Source organism: Prionailurus bengalensis, chromosome A2 (genome assembly GCF_016509475.1).
Source record: "Prionailurus bengalensis isolate Pbe53 chromosome A2, Fcat_Pben_1.1_paternal_pri, whole genome shotgun sequence".
NCBI classification, from domain to species: Eukaryota; Metazoa; Chordata; class Mammalia; order Carnivora; family Felidae; genus Prionailurus; species Prionailurus bengalensis.
Window position 1 is genome coordinate 23,436,346 of NC_057348.1, and position 20,219 is coordinate 23,456,564.

Below are 20,219 nucleotides of genomic sequence, written 5' to 3' on the forward strand. Positions count from 1 at the left end.
CCAGGATACCTGGGCCCTCATGCCACTCTGGTGGGACCGAGGGAGGAGGACCCTTGTGAATGAAGTTGAAAAACCGGATTGTGACCATCCTTAAGAGCCTGCGCTTTGGGATCCCTTGCCTCCTTTGGCCGTGCCCCTTCCAGTCTCACAGAACCCAATATAACCATCCTGCCCCCTCCCTGAAAAGTCCACTTTACCCAGCCTGCTATCTTTTGTCCTTTTCTGCAACGTTCTTGGAACACCGGTGATACCATGGAGGAAAGTCAGGTGTAGGTAACAGAGAGCCATTTAAATCTTAATAAGGGCTAAATCCTTCCTTCCTCCCTCCTTCCCCTCCTTCCTATGTATTTTCAGGTGCACAGAATTTAGTAATAATCATGCCTAGATGATCTGTGACCAGCGTAGCATTCAGTCATTGATGCATCATCATATAACACACACCTATGAACCTAACTCTCACTCTAAGAACTAGAAAGTTACCAGTAATTTGCATCAACCTGTGTGTCTCTGTCTTTCCCTGGAGTCAGCAAACATTTTTGTGTAAAAGGCCAGATAGTAAACATTTTAGACATTGAGGGCCATACGGTCTCCATACAGTCTCTGTCACAACTGCTCAACCCTGAGGTAGTGCAGAGCCAGCCATGGACAGTCTGTAAAAAAAAAAAAAAAAAAAAAAAAAAGATGTGCCTGTGCTCCAATAAAACTTTATTTACAAAACCAGGTGGAGCACTGGATTGGCACACAGGTCATAGTTTGCAAGCCCTGCTCGAACCCATCCCCTAGCCACTGCCATCACTCTCCTCCACCACCAAGGTTACCCACTCAGCTGCACGTACCCGCCAGCCTGTCTCCTCATCTACAGACTGAGAGGGCTGGAAAGGATGATCTTTAGGGCATTCTCATGTCTGAAACCTTGTCATTCTCATCAGAATGCTTGAGTGGACTTGAAAGAGTCTGTACTTAAAGACGTTAGGGGTCCTGGACAGACAAAGAATTTGACTGACTCTCTGGGTTACAGCAGAGCTGTTTAGCTGTGTCTTGCAGGGTCCAACTAGGGTCCCAGTCTCGTGGACTCCAGGGGCCTGGGAAAGATGAATCCACTGCCAGCACAGCTGAACATAGGGGGCCAGGACACCTGCAGAGAAACTGGAGACAGTCCTGAAACCTGCAGGTAAAGCCAGGGTGTGTGGCTAAGCGAGGAAGCACAGTTTCATGCTGCTTCTACTCTGGAGCTGGGTGACCTTGGGCAAACCACAGGTTCTCTCTGGGCCTGAGCTTCCTCATCTGTAGAAGGCAGATAGTGGCTACCTCATATGACACAAGAAGGATCGAGTGATACATGTTAAGTGCACAGCACGGGTCTGGCAGAGCAAAATGAGCAAAAGTGGCATCTCCTACTAGCCCCACTGAGTCTGGACTGGCTGCTCTCACCTAAAATGTCAATACCCTGGGAACACACAGAGAAACCACACAGCTGATGGGTTCTTAGGAGCAGAGGCTGACCACCCAAAGGGGCTCCTTGTTTCTTTTTTGCTCCTGCTGACTCTAACAGGTGGTTAAAAGATGGGCAGGGCACACTTCGAGGGGAAGCCTCTCGGACATTGAAGGACTTGGATGCGGAGTCTGATTGATTTATTCCGTCTGACCTCAGCCCGGAGAACAAAGGGAGGGAGGGTGACTGGCATGCTAATGCCTGCAGCGCCTTCTCTCCCTTGGGGAGCCAGATCTGAGAGGTGGCAAGACAACTGTGCGTGCAGAAGACTAACAGAGATGCCAGATGTCAGGTCAGGCCAGGCTGCTCTGCGGAGGGGAGGGCTCCACCAGCAGGGTTCCTGGTACCAAGACCCAGTCAAGAGCCCAGTTTCCTACGCAGGAACTTGCTTCAGACACACCCTCGGAATAATATTCTCATTACTGCTGCACTGAGATGTCAAGAATTTCTTAGCTTTATATAAATAAAAATATATAAATGTAAATATAAATTTATACATTATACATTATATATAAATTTATACATTCACATTTATATAAAGCTAAGATATACATATATTTATATTTATATGCTTAGCCCATTGTAAGTCAGAACATTTCCTAATATAGTTAGGAATTTAATGATTTAAAGACCATATGATATAAATTGGTCTTTTTAACATTTCACCTTCCTCCAAAAAAAAAAAAAAAACAACAATTATTAACATTTGGAATCAGTGATGTCTTGAAATCCAGCAAATGGGTAACAGCTCTTTCTCCCAGGTAATATACAACTATTTGTTAGAAATAAGTTAAAGCTAAATATACTCACCCAGGAGGGTATTAGTAATAAATTGTTAGGTTAAATAAAGCAATTTGAATAGGAATATACATTATGTAATGCTATTTATGTTGCAAAAAAAAAGAAAAAAAAGTCAGAGGTGCAGAGGTGGAAAGATTAACCCTAAAGATGTGCATTGATTGTCTGAAGAAAGAATAAGTGGGGAAGGACAGACACCAAACTAATAGTATGAATTGCCCAGAAGGTGGGGATAATTAAGAGAGGAGAATTAACTTTTTCTGTTTATACCTCTGCGTATTCAACTTGCTACAACAAACACGTGTTATATCTGTGATTTTAAAAATACAAAGGAGAAGAGCTGACTTTTGTTAAGCAGAAAGTACAGGGGCATCTTGTTTCCTGGAATATTTGAGATGACTGTTCTCAGTGACCAGCTGAGTTCTGTGTGCTAGTGAGGTGTCCCTAGATCTCCCTGTGCCTCACTCCATGAGAATTAGCCCCAAAAGTGATACGTGTCTTTCTCTGCTAAGTGACTGCCACAAGTGAACAGACCTTATAACACAAGGAATATTTCTCGCAGTTTTAATGTCTGCTTTGGTAAAAGTTGTGGCAAATTACTCCCCCGTCCCCATCAGTGGGCCCCCATCCAAAGCAGGTGCTGCAGTGATCTGGCGCGGGGGAGGCCCCCGGGCCAGTGACAGCTGCTTCCCAGTATAGCTCAGAGAAAGACCTTGGCACCGTAAATTCACACAGAAATTTCATTTGGTTGTGGAAGAAATTTGGCATTTGGAAATATTTCCCTAGGGTTGTAGATGACCAAATGGCACCCATGTATAAAATTTATACAGACCTATATAAAAGACCTCAGTATTATTTCCTTCCTTCCTTGTTTCTTTCTTTTTTTTCTTTTTCTCTTTGGTCTTATAAAACACTTAGCAAGTGAACTAGGAATATATTTTTAAACGGCTATCATATTATTTATTTAGTGCTTACAGTGGGCCAGATGTTGCTGAAGATTTGCACTGATTAAATACAAATCCTTAATGTAACGTAGCTACTATAATGAGTAAACTTCTAGATCTCAGTGGCTTAACACGACTCATTTATTGCTCTTATCACAGTCTAGTGCTGAGGTTACCAGGGGGCCAGGCTTTATGCAGTTATGCAGCCTCCTTCTGTCTTGGTCTTGTCACTGTGCTTTCCTTTTAGTTGTCAGTACCCTCTCCATCAGCTGGCTGACCATGGAAAAAGAAAAGAATCAGGCATGGGCCCTGCCTAGAAACGGTACTACTCACCAGGCTTGCCCTCCATTGGCCAGAATGAAATCACATGACCATATCTAACAGCAAGGGAGACTGGGAAATGTAGTCTCACTGTGTGCCTTAGAAGAAGAGGCATCCTAGAGCATTAGCAATCTCTGCCTCTACACTTTATTTGCAATATCTCACTTAAAGGTGACAACAACTCACTAGCCTGTAAGCTTAAGATGGTTTCTTTTATTTCTTCCCATAGTTTCTACAATACCATTCATTAAATATAATGAATTCATTAAATAAATGTTGAATGTTGAAGGAACAAATGATAAAACTAGGGCACAGAAAAGCAGGGGCACCTGAGTGGCTCAGTCAGTTAAGCATCCAACTTTGGTTCAGGTCATGATCTCATGGTTTGTGGGTTTGAACCCTACATCGGGCTCCGCACTAACATTGCAGAGCCTGCGTGGAATTCGCTTTCTCCCTCTCTCTGCCCTTCCCCGACTAGCACTTTCACTCTCTCTCAAAGTAAATAAATAAAAGAAAAAAAACAACGAAGGCTCATAAAAGTAACTTGCTCAAGGTGTCCAACATATTTATTGCAAATATGCAGATTGTGAGTGGCCGTGTTAAGTAAAATAATCAGGGAACTTACACTTTTATGTATTTAGTGCCTTGAGTTAATTTTCATACAGTCCATTTTTTCTGACAGTAAGCTACAAATTTAATTATCTGGAAGCCCTACCTAACTCAGAAAATAAGAACAAAATCAAGGCTGTTACATGGTTTCTCTAGTGTAAAGGTGGGAAGGATATGTATACCTCTTCATTCTGTCTTGCCTTTTGATAAAGTAAAAATTCCTACATAGGGCTACCTAGGGTCATTCAGCATATGTGCCTATCCATAGAGTTTAAACTCTCTTTACCTGGCCTTGACATATTTGATAAAATTGGTGGAGTAGTAGACATGAAATGTGTACCTTCAACCTCTCTAAAACTAAGGAAGACAACGGCCAAGTGTATGAGACTGCTTTCCAGTGTCCACTTGTCCACAGAACCCAGGTCTGAGCTAAGGTGCCATGGGAACTAGAAAAGACATAGCACGTTGACCCTTGGCCTTCAAAGAACTTACCTGTTTGTGGGGTGCTATTGAGCAATCTTTATTTATTATATCAGAGTCAACGCTAATCATCTCATCACCTTGAATCTGTTACCCTTGAGAAGACTGCACATGACTTTATTGGACCCTAACACCATCCAGGTCTCCAGGAGCCACATCTCAGAAGTCCTTTGGCTAGTAGCAGAGGCAGACCTAGATGGTGTTTTGGTTTAGTTTGGTTTGGCTTGATTTGGTTTTGGCCCATCAACTCTGCATTGCCAAGGTTAGAGGAAAATCAGACTTCACATTTCAGTGTCTTGCAAACCTCAGCCTTCCAGCACTCAGTTTGCCTGCATTTGGGACGTATGCGAAGATAAAGATGCATCTGAGATAAGTATGATTAAAGGTAATTAGTGAGCTCATGCGGCTGGTGGAATAAACACAGACAGATGCTGGTTGATAGAAAGCTAACAAAGAAACAAAAAGACCAAGAAACATGGCAGCTTAGGAAGCTTGGCCAAAGCCGCACACTGACACACTGTTTTACTTAGATCTTTTGATGGGCCGCTTTTGTCTCTGCCCCAGGAATATAAATTGGAATCAAATTTATGTTCATGTTAGATTGTTTACTCACGTTATACACATAAAATGAGTGTTCTGTGCAGTTCTTCTTGGTGAATTTATATTTGCTTTTGTACTTCTATGATAACATGATAGTCCAGGTTCTGAAATAGATGGCAATGTGTTTTCATATTTTCAAGTTACAGTTTAGTGTGCGTACATTATGATACAATAATGAATCTGTGTTTTGCCTTTTTCTAAGATTCGCTCTATGTTAACTGTTGGATACCTGTTGCTTGGAAATGTTCTAGAAAACACAATTGTCTCAGGCAGGACTTACATCGTAACCCACTAGTTCTAGATCCGGGACTGTTCAGAACTCCTTTTCCTTATTCCAGACTTCACCTGCCCCATTATTTCATTTTAGAACAGTGTCCCTATTAAAAGCATGGACTATGGAATGAAACCATCCAGGTTCAAAGGCTGCCTCCAACATTTACTGGCTCTGAGAACTTAAAGAAGTCATATAACCTCTCTGATCTTCAATTTCATCATCTGTACAAAGGAACCCAACTGGCAGGTTCGCAGGGAAGGTTAAATAATATTTTTATGTAAGAATGTGAGAAAAAAAAAGGCTTTGCACATAGCAATAAACATTAGCTATTATCTTCTCTATTATTCTGTCTGTATGGCATGTACCAACTAGACACTCAGGCTGCAAGCGCTTAACACTAATCTATTTGGAACAAAAATAAGGAAGTTAAGGCAAAGGAGCATTTTGTTTGTGTGACAGAGTTCACCATCTTCTTGGATTATGAAGCACGCATATGTATGTGTTATCTGACTAGAATCAATTCAATCTAAATGAGTTTGTGCTGGACATATCTCATTGTCCTCAATATAGCCCCACAGACAAAAGGAAGTTGGTTCTTGATGTCACGTGACCGCACCTTCAGGACGGACGTTCGTTTGCAAAATAAAGGTCCTGTGTTGACATCCGTGCAGCTTCCAACCACATTTTAAGGGGCAGGGCAACTCCCCATTCTGGTGCGGGAGTGATGTTCTTCTCCTTTCACTTCATCCAAGAAGCCCACTTGGGCCACCTGCTATATGCTTGTGCTGTTGCTTTTTCAGGGGTTTGTCCACTGATCTTTCCTCTAGCCAGCGCCCCTCCACCCCGCCCTGTAGGAGGCCCCTTACCCCATCCCTGCATAATTAGAGAAAGCATGCAGTCAGCTCCCCAGAGCCGCTTAGCTTTCATCAGGAAGCAGGACTATCGGAGTTTCGAGGTTGATAGGAGTGGAAACATTTGTGTTCAACAAGCAGGCTCCTTCATGTGTTGTCAACATTTCATTTGTGATTCTAATGAGGGCGGAGGAGAAAATAAACTCCGCATACCGCTCTCCACTGCTACAGCTGATGTTTGTAAGTTTCTAGCCATGGCCTTGAGTTGCGTCTATCAGGAAGGCATTTGGAAAAGCAGCTGTGTGCCACTGCTGAGTGTGAGCGAGAGCTAAGATGGTTAAATCGACTGAGGCAGTCCTGAGAATGGGAAGTGTACACGTTTACTTCTCAGAGACTGGAATTTCTATTCCTATTGGTGCTTTAAATGTCTCCAAAAGGTGAAAGCACTCTTACGTTAAAAGCAGGGTGTATTAGAGGTACTCTCATTCTTGACCCCTGGCTCCTCTTATCTCTGAAAGTCTGCCACCGATTTCGTGTCCAGCGTATCTGCTGAGTGCTCCTTACCTATTAAGTTCCACATTGAGGGATTTTCTAGGCCTGAAAATAAGACACAAGAAAATAAGTGGACCTGCAACCCAATGCCACTCTGGTCCAGCGAGGAGACAGACATCCGTGACACAGCCACACAAATATCCGAGAAACCACAGCCCTGCAAAGGGCCGGGAAGAGGAGATACATGGTGCTGTCATAGAACAGAGTCAGGGGATCTGATTGGGGACCGGGGGCACCACCCTTTGTATGTTATAACCCGGCTGCAATCTGAAGGGTGGAGAAGGGAAGGGACCAGGGCCGTTCCGGGTAAAGACACGGCCTCAGGCCGACAGACCAGAGAGAAGGCCCAGAGCCTGAGGAGATCCTGGAAGCCAGTGTGGCCACAGCAGAGAGGGGGAGGGGAGGGCCTCCGTCGAACAAACGCTGGAGGAGGGGTGAAGAGCTGGTGTTGAGCTCCTCGCCTCACCTTCCACTGGGTTTTTAATAAGACTGAAAAGCTGTGCCTCAGACACACGTGCCTCTGTGGGAACGCTGCTGCCCGGGGTCGGGGGCGAGATTAGGGCCCTGCACTACACACTGTGATGACTTGGGGAGGCGCTGTCCCCTCCCACGCAGGGGTCCTTTGACAGGACCGAAACTCGAAACTCGACAGACGCATCCCACCGTCCTCAGAACGCTTCTTGGAGGAGTCTGAGAGGGCCTGGGTTTTGTAGGCATTACGAAATCTCAGTACAAGTTCATCAAATCCTGAGCCGTTACTTACAGTTTGGGATCGTGGCAAGTCTGTTCCACATGTGCCAGAGAGGCGGCAGAATGGAACTGCCATCCCCCACCCAGGTGCCTGAGTCCAGGGTGATGGAGGACGAGCCAGCCCTGCTGACACTCACAGGCTACATTTGGTGCAACAGTACTTTCTCTCCTGAGCTTCGTGTGTATGTCACTGTGGATGTAATACCCAACAGACCAGGGGTGGCAAATAAGTGCCACAGTTACCTGCTTTGTAGGCCCCAGTGGCCCCACCAGCAGCCCCATGGGGCCCAGCATCACCTCAGAATCCTTTTCAGCCCAGGGTCAAAGGCGGCCAGCAGCAGGCAGTGGGTGGCATCATGCTAACATAATCCTAGCTGCTGTTCCTGAAGTAGAGCCTTGCCCTCTGCAAACTTGGCTAATAAGTCTGGCACACAATGCCAAGGGCCACTTTGCTGAGGAGAACACTTAAAGCGTGTCCTAGGAAGCTACGGACCCAGCCCACTACCCCCAGACTTCTACATCCTGTGTAAACTTGCTGCTTTCTCCTTGTCCTTGTGAACATGGTAATTTTTCTACAGTGATAAAAATAAGTGATTTTATTATTATTTTTTTAATGGCCTTGCAAAAACAGAAACAGAATTTTAGGAAGTATCGGGAAGGAGTTAAGTTGTGGCCTGTGCATTTGCACAGGAAAACGATGGTGTGCACTAGAAATGGGATTTCAGAAAAGTCGGGGGCCAGGGTGGCGGGGTGGCACAGGCCTTTTGTGTTCCTGCATTTGGACACGAGTAACCCCCGGGTAAAGCTCCCTGTGACTGCAGGGCGGGGGGGTCGGGGGGGGTGGGTTGTGGGAGCGGCAGGCCAGCAGTGGCCTCATACAGGGTGTCTCATGAAACGCTCTAGCAGAGCATGCCCACAGGCTCAAGAAGACGATACCTGGTCCAGAGGAAGTCCATCAGAAAGAGTAACAAATGTGGACGGCAGTCTGGGATTAGCAGGAAGCTGACTCTGCCTCCCCATTTTGTCCTTCCGCTTCTGTCACATGGGCAGTGACGGGCGCTGTTACTTAGCAGCTTATTCTTTGTTTAGTTCTTTCTCTGTCTAGAAGTTGCTTGCTCTGACAGACATAGAAAGTCCCTAAAAAGAAAGAGTCTCCAACTCAGGGTGCTTACCTGGAGACGATCATGAGTTCCTCCACCAATCCAGGAGTGGAACTGTGATCTTCTACATCTGACTGTGGAAAAACTCAAGTCTTAGGAGGGGTGAGTAACTTGCCAGAGATGAGTTTATGTGTTGTAGAGCTGGGACTTGAACCCCCAACATGCCCACTTTCAAAGCCTTTCAACTCCTGTGCCCTTTGATCTGGACTTATTTTTCCCAGACCCCTCCCTTCACCAGGGGACAAGCCAAGGAAAAGCCCTAAAAGAGACAGCCCATGCAAAACAGACTGGGTAGAAAGAATGCATCCACCCCACCAGGGAAGATGGCCTCCCTTGTAGTTCCCCACTGCCCCATGCTTCTCAAGGCCACTGAAAGAAAGGGCGAGCCTGCCGCCTCTCTGCTGTGACCATGGGTTGGGGAAAGCATTCTGGGGCAGAGGTGAGGAAAGCAGGCTACTTTGTGCATGGAGTTAGCACTAATCTGGTCCATCCCCAGAACACTGCTATCAGTCAGATCTCGGGCATATTCGTCATGGCTGCTCCCCTGTTCAGAAGCTGCCCCCACAGGCCCACCCTCTGTTCATCCTGGGCAGGAAGGGGAGAGTTTCCTTTGATCTGTAGACCGGTAGCAGGAGAAGCATGGCAGTTCATGGACCCCCCCTTGCCCCTCCACCCAGGCGAGTGTTTGGACAGCCATGCAAACAAAGCCCCTTGGCCATGCTTGCTTTAGAACAGCTAGACTGAAGACAGAGCATGGAACAAAGTGGAAGGTGGAATAGCAGCCCCCTTCATACTGAGGACTTGTAGGTCACAGTGCAGAGGAAAGGATGCTGGGACTCAGATAAACAGCTCAGAAAGAAGGCAGAAGACAGATGGGAGGGACCCAACCCACTGGGCGGCTGGACTCCTGTGATCGGGAAGGAAACACACACTCACCATGCTGGTTTCTGGTCTGTCTGAAACCACATGCCCTGAATAAAAGGCATCAGCCTGGAAACAGATCAGCTAGCTTTGGAGATATATCCATAGTTTAAAAAGTAAGACAGGTAGCTCTTGGGAGACCGTAACTGTTTTCTACTTATCCTCCTTTAGAAAGCAAAGTTTTTGAGTCAAGTAATTCTGAGTAGGGAATGTATGTCTTTTAAAAATATATTCAGCTTCCCTATAGTACAGTATACTTTGATATATTGAAATAGAGCTTGCCCCACTCAAATTACTGCCTCGGTGCCTAATGCTGTAAAATTAAACTATTCCTTGCTGATATTTTATTAAGCTTCACCAGCATTTCAGACTCAGACATCTCATGGAGCTTCGGGCCATATGTTTTATATGCTGTCAGAGTGAACTCTGACTTCGGTCCACAAAGCTCCCTTCCCCCATGTCTTTATATAGTACAGGATTTCCAAAAACTTTCATACAGGCCATTTCCAAATTGTGGACTGTTGGAAGTAAATGTCTCTGGTCATATGGGTGTCAATGTCTAAAAAGACAAGAAAAAAAGAAAGAAGGAAAGGAAAATAAGTTGTATTATGAAAAGTTCTTGCTTCCTGGACATTATTTTTGCATTTCTTCTGTGCGTGATACTCTTATTTTTCTCACCATTGTGGGTGTGGGGGGCGGGGTGGGGGAGGATTCGGGGAGTGTAGAATGTTTCTGAAATCCATATGCAGAAAAGGGTATGCGTTCATACACAATGAGTTCACCTCTCTAGCAGGGAGCCAAAGGTACCTGTATGTTTGCATTTGGGGAAATAAATGGATATCGCCATAAATGGCGATCCTCTTAACAAGACTAACTTTGTCACTTAATAAGGGAGATTATTTCATAGATTTAAAACCAGTTAACACATTTAAAACTTGATAAGACAAGGCAATCCTGGTATGTTTCCTGTTCTCCAGTGATTAAAGCAAATCGAACGCTGGACCAGAAGAGGTTTTCCATGGTACAAGTAATGCTGTGAATGTTTCTCCTGGTAATGCAATTAGGAAATATTGGCCCCAGTTAATGAAACTTAAACAAAACATGTTGCCCTCGTCAAACTTGTTCAAGTTGTTAAACAGGCAAAGCCTTGTCCAAAAAGTTAAAAAACAGGGGCATATAGTGTTTCCATGGAAACTCTGTTAAAATACTGATTTGTGGATATGATCATAATCAGCCCCATAATCTAATATGACTGAATTAAATGAAAAAGAATCTCAGTTATGAAGTAAGCCCCCTGTGTAAGAGTATTCTTACACATGCAGAAAACATATGGATCCTGACGGACACTATTTTCAAACTACTTATTGGCACAGAGATGGAGCTTTAAGACTTGGGTTCTGTCTGTCTGTTTTTTTCCCCCCTCCATTCATTGTTCATCAGTTTTATAATGCTGGGATTATGTGGGTGAGCAGTAAATAAAGTCTCGATGACATTTGGATTTTTCAATATGTATCATTGCTCCCCACACAACACCCCATATTGTTCTCATTGTCTTTTGTGACAAGAGAAGGTAACCCATAATATTTAACGGTTTGTGGGACGTTACAAGATTAAGTTTTATTAAGGTCATAATTTCTTCCTGCTAATGGGATCTTGGTAGAATTCTAACTATGAGGTTTCCCATGGATGCCTTTGACCTCTTGAGGGAAGGGCACAAAGCGAGGCTGGATCGAGCGTTCCCCGGGACCCTGGGCAGAAGCTTCAGGGCCACGCCCCAGTCTCCCCACCCCCACAGTTCCACAGCTCAGCTTGCACCTGCCTGGGCGGTGGTAAAAATGGAAACTGCTCACCATGGTATACACTTCAGCCTGGTGGGACAGCAAGGACAGCTAGCTGTCTGTCAGAAAACTTCTTGATTCATTTGGAAACCATTCCACCCAAAAAAGAGCAGAGGTGCTCTTCATGGGCTCAGTTTCCTTCTCGCAAGAATATGTCCTCAATTGTGTACGAACATCAGATGGGGGTTACCGCATAGTTCTTAGCAAGAGTCTGGCAATTACTCACACCTTAGTCATGGCATCCCAGAGCATCTATAGAAAGACTTGTGTGACGGGACAATGATAGGCGAACGTGCCCCTGCCCAGGTGCATCAACACATCTCCTGCCAGCATGGTCCCTGGATATGTGGTCCGTGGGTCCTAAGGTCACAGAGTGTCTGTGACTCACTTTCCAGACAGAGATATGCTACGTGGGGTCAGGCAAAGCTCAGAGATTGGACCCTGGCCCAAAGAGGGAGCAGGACTTGACTTCTCCCTGTCTTCTTCCATCCAGCTCCCAGAGCGGCTATGCCTTCCGGCTACACAGGCCTTATTTGGGCACAGAGAGGAATACACTCAAGAGACAGAGGTTCAGGCCTGAGTCTGGCGCCAGGAGCTTAAATCTGCTGGATTATTTACTCCCCTTAACACTTCACTTTCTAATCAACTTGGTTTTATATCCAAGTAATCTATGAACACAAATTTTAAAAATTAAATAGTATTATAAAAGTTTGCAAAGAATAAAAAGAGGCCCCGACCCTCCACCACCCCCTACTCCCAGCCCCTAGTCCCGCTACCTAGAAGAAAAAGCTTCTGACTCTCTTAGCATCTCTATTTCTCATTAGCAAGTTGAGATTGCTGGGTTTTATTGAATTTCAGACATTACTTATTTACTTCCTTTCATACGTGGTACTTTGCACTTTTTACATCATCTCCCCTTGCCTTGTCCATAGTCCACAGCTGCATACCTATCTCATAGCTTTTTATCAATTAGATAGTGATTATATCATGAGGACTACCTGTGTGTATCCCCTACTGTGATAAATAGTGTGCTACTGTGTGTTTCCTTTTTTACAGTATTTTTTCCCTGGATCAAAAAATCCCCATGTCCTTTTGTTTGCTTTGTTTTCCTTTTACCCATGTATTTTTTTTTTTCCTCTTTGTATTTCATCAACCATCTTAGGTGCCTGTTACTACTATTTGCTAACTATCCACCAGTATTTGGGGGAGAATTTGCTCCTGGCACCCTCCACCATCCTGTTCCAATCCGGAGGGTCCTGTTCCAATCCAGCTGCTGGGCTCCTGTGATTTCTCCTCTCCATGTTCCTCTGTTGTAGTCCTCTTTCTTTCTCCTAGACCCATGCCTTCCTTTCCCTTGACTGAGCGCCTCCTTTTGCTCACATTCTCAGCTCATTTTCTAAGAAAGGGAGGTAAAATATTTTCAGTCCTCGTAGCTCTGAAAATGCCTTAATTCTGCTCCTACACGTAACAATCGTCTGGCTGGATATGGAATTCCAGGGTGGGATCGTTTTCCCTCAGAATGGCCAAGGCATTGCTGTCTTTTCTTCTGCCTTCCAGTGTTAACCTGTTAAAAACTCCGATGCCATTCTAATTCCAGACCTTTTGCTATGATCAGGCTTGCCCAGCCTTCATCCCAGAAGCTTTTAGAACGTACGTTTTGTCTCTAGTGTCCTGAGACTCCTTGATTCAGTTTCTCCTCCTCCTCATTTATTGTGCAGGACATTTTACAAGCGCTTTTGTATTAGAAATGCATACCCTTCAGCTCTAGGAAATCTTCCCATGTTATTTTTCCAAGTCTTTTTGTTTTATTTCCTGAGAGATTTTCTCCTTCTAACTTGTTTCTACGCTTAAATTTATGTGTTTATTTTGATGCTTTTATTTTTTTCAAATTTCCAACAGTTCTTTTTTAGAGCAGCATGGTCTTTTTCCAAGGATACACTGTGGTCTTTGGTCTTTGATCTCTCTGAATATATTGGTTGTAGTTAAAGTTATTGTTTTTTTCTTGCTATCTGTGCTGCTAACTCTAAGTCATTTAATTTTTCTGACGGCTTTTTGTCTTTCTTTTTCATGGCGAAGGCCCTTCACACATAAGTGTGCCTTAGTTCTTATTTAAAAGTGAGGCTCTTAATATCTAAAGCTAAAATCCTACTGGAAAATTTCCCCACAAATGGGTTTTACTGTTGGGTGAATCAGTGGGATTCAGTGCAGGTTTTCATTTTTCCGGTTCAGCTCCTCACCCCTACATCATCTGGACACTAGCAGTTTTCAGGACCATATAAGACCATACTAGTGACGTGTGAAATAGAATATGTATGTTGGTAACTACTAGCATTGTGCCCTCCAGCCTGTCCGTGGCAGTGCATGGATTAAAACTGCTAGTGCATCTGGCTCTCTAGGTGTTACTCCACAGTCTTGGCCTTGAAAGTGACCAAGTGGGACCAGTTACCCATGCTCAGATGCCATCCTTTCTCTGGGCCCCTCTCTTCTGCACCCAGTTCAGGAGTATATGTCTCTTTCTCCCAGGAGCCTGTGAACATCTACAGAACATGGACAATGACATGGGTATATAGTGATAGAGAACAGAGGCCACTCCATGCTCTTCCATTTATTAGCACTGTGACCTGGGGCAATTTATCTATCATTTCCAAGCTTTGGTGCCATTAACTTGTAGCCCAGTCCAGTGGATCTCAAGCATGTCCAGCTTAGCCACTCCCTCCTCCTCAAGTATAGTTGTGAAAAGCTTCCTTGTCACTTCTCCATCAGACATCTGTCTAGAGCCTCTCTTCCCTTTTCTCAAGATTTCGGGTGCCCTAGTGTATTGTGAGGATGTGAGGAAGCAGATGAGGACCAGGGGAGGTTTGCAGCATGGAGAGAAGTTGCCCCTTAGCAGTCAGTGGGCAGTGCAGCAAGCTGGGGTGTCCTTGGGAGGTGGTCCTCCTTATTGGAATGAAGGAGTGGCCAGACCCCATGTTCCAGCTCTTCCTCCTCGCAGAGGTCCTGCCCCACTCCCTTTCATCGGCTCTTTCCAAATAACAGGAGAATTTGTACCCTGCCTCATTATCACATTCCCTTGATTCTAATTTGCCATGAATAGAAGTGGGAGCCTCTACACGAGTAAAAAGCGATATACATTGATGAGCATGTACTGAGAGTCTCTCACTTCTTCAGACTTCCACCTCGGGATCTCAGCCTCAAATGTTCCTCCCTTTCACTTCCCTTTGCCTGTTATTGCCTACCCCCCAACCACTCCAGGCTGCAGACTGAAAGTGCTCTCTCCCATGACCCCCAGGACTTGGTGGGGCACCCCCTTTTATCCTCCTGTATCATTCCACACGTGTCTTTCAAACCACCCACAATGGTCACTGGTTGTGTGATAATCGTATAGCTTTGGAAGTTACTGTAAACCCTGAGAACACAAGGGCTGAACAAGTCATACCCTTCACTCTATTCCCCCAGCACAGGGGATGCTCAGTTGGTATTTATTGAAGGAAAAGAGGTACAGAAGGGGGAGAAGGTGTAAGGTAGAGGCGATGTGAGCTACCATTAACAGCTGGAAAGATGAAGCCTTTTACAAATAAGCTTTCCAGTGCATATGAAAAATTTAAAGTCTGATCTAACAAAGAGGCAAAGCAGGTTCACCTGCCCTGATGCCTTTTCCAGAACACCAAGGACAGGGGCCACAAACTTTCATGGGAACCCGCTCCAAACCTAGGGGGAGTAAGGGTTCTTCCCAATACTGGAAAAGCATGTTACTTTTTGCCTCTGCTCCACCGAATGAAAAAGGTCCAATTCTTTCCTAAATGTGAAACAAAGAGATAAAAGGTAAGAAATGCAACTTTGGAAGCAGGCGCAGTTTATAAAAAAAAAGAAAAAAAAAAGTCCCTGGGACCAGTTTGTCCCCAGTTGAGATTACTGTTAAGGCGCGGAGCTCTGGTGTGAGTGATCTTTAGCTGTAATTGTAGTACTCTGTTGATAAAAATAGCCAAGCGTTGTGAGAAATCCATCTGCCTGTGACCATGGGGCATTTAAGATTACCTGGAGAGCCTTAGGCAGAGAATCGGCGGCTCTCTGCTGCTACTGGCTCTAAGCAGCATCAGTTCGAGGAGGATTTCACTGTTTTGTTCTGGAAGCAGTTGGTGAAAGAGAAGTGAGGTAGTGAGACGGTTCCGAGGGGAGTTTGTGGGTCTGATAGCCTGTTGCTGGGGAGAGGACAGTAAATTGCCAACTCTGGCTGGGAGAAGGGTCATGATTAACCCTTTCTGGAACCCCATAAGGAAAATGGTCTTCTTTTTAGGGAAATAGTATAAGCTAGCAATTACTGAGCTCTCACTGTGTGCCGGATGCCATGCTAGATCGAACTTTACATCACAGCTTTTATGACTGAGCCGAGAGAAGTTAGGTGCTGGATTCTAATCCTGAGCCCATCATTACTCTGTGTTGCCTCTCAACTTTTCCACTGGACTAAGGAACAGAAAATGGGTGGAGTAATCTTCCAAGCAGTGCTAAGAAACAGAAAAACAATGGACACCAGAGACTCTAGCTAGGACTGGCTGGACAGGGAGGAAGGAAGGAGTCCCAGAGTCAGGCTGGGGATACCAGTGCAGGATAGAGCTTTGCAGGAGTCGCTGGGGCATTTCCTCAAATGCCGTTGTGGATGCCGTTGCAGGATGCAGGATGCCGTTGTGTCTGTGGGAGAGCAGCATGGATCCAAGGCATCCTGAGTGCTGGCTGGCCCCCCAGGGCACTTGGAGCCTGCTGACAACGTAGAGGTGGCAGACATTTAGCAGTGTGCACAAGGAGTCTCTCTGCTGGCTATCCCCCTGAAAATAGGACGTCTGACTCTATCAGCCAGGATGTGGTCCTGCGAACAAACACAAGCTAGTCGAGGTTTTGCAAGTATTAAGGGCTTGAATACAGGGAACCAGAAGCTTTCACAGTCACTGAAGGGTGAGGAGATGCGGGTCACGAAGCACTGATGCAGATGTTTCCCAAGAGCTCATGTTGTGAGCTGCCCACTGCACATCTTGTCTGTGGCTGCCTCCAGGTCATCGTGGCCTCCGTCTCGTTGCTGCCTCCCACATCTAGCTCTGGCCCTCTCTTGGCAAACTCTCACCTGGAACCGAGCGTGGGGGACGTTCTGGGAAATGCAGTTCTAGCGTCTCTTCCTGGATGCAGGACAGGCCTCCCAAGGAGGAAGTGGTGATGTCCAGTTGAGGATCACCCATCAGCGCCCTGGAACTTCCTGTGACATTGGTACACTGTCATCCAGTCTGCTGTCCCCGCTCCCACTTTTCCCTTGTCGTTTGGATGAGGGGGTGAGACAGGGAAACTTTTTACCTGGTAAAGTTTCAGAACGGTGTGAGGTGAAGGGCCATTTCAGGCGACTCAGTGTCTCATTGTCCCACCCTGCCTCAGGAAAAACTGCAAGATTCTTGATAAATTGTCAATGGGAAGAAATGAAAATACTCCCCCCAAATTGGCAATGAGGCCCTTCATGGAGACACATGTGTTTGCCTTCTTCATCGCCCACAGTGTGGTTACTAAGAGCCGTTAAGGGGCCCACGTGTGTCCACCCGGTCTGGGAAAAGGTACCACGTCTCCCGCAAGGAATCTGTCATGAGCACCATTGTGGTCATGCCGACCTGGCTGCGCTGAATGGTGGCCGTGGTTGCCTGGGGAGCTGTGTGGGGTGTATTGTGAGCGTCCTTAGGAAGGAGTTAGCAGGATTCATTAGTGATACCTGACATGAAATCAGGAAGGACAACAGGATGATACAGGTTTGCTCTCCACACCAGTGCTGCTGTCAGCTGTGGTAGTTGACAGTCTGTGTGGAAGTGCTCATGGGATAGATCTCTGTACCTAAAGATTGGTTGCCCACCTCCTATCAGAAGGAGCCACCAACCTGGACTACAGCTGCATTTGTCAGGATGCCATCCGTGGCAAGCAAAACAAAAAACAAAACTCAAGGCGGCTTAAGCAAAATCAGTTAGTTAAAGGAAGTTAATTATTTGGTTGGTTGGGATAGGTGGAAATTCATGGGCTCGTAACTAAAATGTCTAGAGCTATATCTGGCTTCAGGTGCAGTTGGATCTAGGGCTCAGTTGAACTCACCAGGGTTCTCAGTCTCTCGTTTCCCTTGTCTTTGTGTCAGCCCTGTTCTCAAGCAGACCCTCCTCACATGGTGCCCCTAACACTCTCATTTGCCCCGCTTGGCAAACTCAATGGAAAGAAGCCTTCTTTTTCCTGAAAGTGTCCTTTCAAAGTCCTGGGGAGCTGGCTGTCATTGGCAAAGCTTGGATCGGGGCCCGCCTGACTATGGAAGAGGAGGGGAGGATGCGTTCCTGTGCTCGTGCACTAGGGGGCAAACCCTACACAAATCCCATGGACTGACACTGGAGGCAGGACAGCTCCCTAAAGAAAATGGTGTGGGTGTGGGGGGAGGGGAGGGTTCTGCCAGCCATCAGAGGGGACGTGGATGCTCAGCTGACAAAAGCAACAGCTGTTATTCCAGCCCAGCTGGAGTCGGGATCAGTCTGGGCCATCTCTGAATCATCTCAGGCAAGTTGCTAACTTCTTTGGACCTCTAGTTACTCATTTGTGTAATGAGTAGGTTTGGTTCAATGGTTCACTCTGCCATTCCAGCTCTAAACTTGTACAAATCTACCCATAATCCACAACCAGATGGACCACACTGGGAGCAGGGTCCATTAGCAATAGTCCCAACAAGTGGATCAGTTACTTATTTCAGGCCTAATTGTGCTGTAAAGCACCGACAGGCAGCCCGAGAAATCTCCCAGCACTGTTAGGGTCTCAGTCAGAAAAAGGCAGAACTGGTTTTGAAGGGACGTACTCCACAGAAGTGACTGTGGTCTCTGCCCCAGACAAAGACACCCTGTTGGATCCTCAGTGGAAGATCCCTTCTGCCTGCAATTCTCTTGGAAACGGGGCCTCCGCCAAGCTCATCTGGTGCACTCTGCTCTGGGCAGAGGTAATTATTTTTACGAGGCATTATTCACGTCTAGTCTACCTGAGGGCCACCCCAAATAACGCTTCTCTAGCTATTAAAGGCTTTATCAGGCATGCAGAGTCTCTGGTAGTTTCCTTCAGGGGAAAAGAGAAAGATTCCTCTTGAAGTTTACCACCTCCCGCAGCAATTTGCTGCCCATTTCAGGGCCACGTGAAGTGGTTGGCACCTGAAAAAAGCACAGTCTTTCTCTTTTAAGTGCAGCCGGAAAATGGGAGTCATAAGTGAAAGTAGGGAACCGGGAGAAGCATTTCCATGCAGCCAAGGTAGCTTTCTTGTTTTGTTGTGAGCTGGCAGACTCCGACATGCTGAAGCAATGTTTTGTCAAATTTCTTAAATGCTGAATGTGGCACTGGCCCAAATGAATGTAGATGTTATTTTAGTGCTAAGAGAGATTTATTTTAATGTACAGTTGTAGCCACTACAAAGGCCCCTTTTCATCTACTGGGGGCTCGATTCCTTGCTCATTCACTCTGCAACCCCCTCCTCGTTCTAGGGTACTGGTGTATGCCGCGAAATTGCCGAGTATTCCCTCCTTCCCTCTTCGTCTCCTAAGGCAGTGACATAAGTGCTGACAATAATTATAATTAAGATGCCTTGTGCACGAAAAAGCAGTGTGCAGGGCTCCGTTCCTTTGCACGGCCTGCCTGGAATTCACAGACAGTGCTGCTTGATACAGAGGATGAACCAGCAGCAGAGCTGACCTGCCCAGCTCCGGACTCTGGCAAAGCAGCCCCCAGAGAAGCTTTCCCTTGTCTAGGACCTCGATTCTCTAAGCACGGAAGGAGCTACTCCTTCACGGCTCACCTCAGAGGTGGGAAATCCATCTGAACTGAGCCTCAGATACCAGTATCTTGCACCTTGATGGAGGCCAAAATAAAGGGAAGGGAAACAATAGAGGAAGCTCTGGCGACATGTGAGGTTTAGGCCAGGCAAGTCTGTGCTTTCAAGGCAAGATGAGGGGAGGGGAGCCACAGACAGAATGGTCGCGAGGGCCTGGGGTGAGGGGGAGGAAGGGGGAATCATCACCAGACCCAGTGGTAGAAGGGAAACTGAAGCCAGGACAGCTCTCAAATCTATCCCATCCATCCAAGGCCCCCTTTTACTAATAATCTGTAATATCCCTTTTACTATCCCAAAATGAGATGCATAGAAAGTAGAACCTGTTTCCCCACATGCTGCCGAATGAAACAAACAAAAATTAAAGCACGCTCCAACACTAGTATCAAGAAATGAAAGAACCGTAGTTTATAATATGATAGTATATACTTTAGTATGTAAATGTCTGGGCATAATTACAGGAAGAGACAGAACGAAGCAGTCAAGAGCTTGCATGGGATCTTTGTAGGTAAATGCAAGGGCTGCTGTAGGGACATCTCAGCCCCAAACCCTGCCTCACTGGTGATGGGGAGGGGGGGTGGTCTCTGAAATAGTAAAGCCGTAGGCAAAACAAAATGCACTCATCTCTCTGTTTCACAGAACTGTAGTTACATTTCTAGAAAACTCCACATGGAAGACAGTCTTCGTATTTAGATGTAAAGCGGAATCCAGTTCAAGGCCCAGATATGGATTATGCTTTCCAAGCGCATCAATCACAGTACAGCA

The 20,219-nt window shown here is 45.9% G+C and overlaps 1 protein-coding gene across 3 annotated transcripts in view; it reads left to right on the forward strand.

Moving 5' to 3' along the window:
• CACNA2D3 (calcium voltage-gated channel auxiliary subunit alpha2delta 3) overlaps nt 1–20,219 on the forward strand; it is an 860,144-nt gene that overhangs the window by 732,203 nt on the left and 107,722 nt on the right. The window lies entirely within an intron of this gene.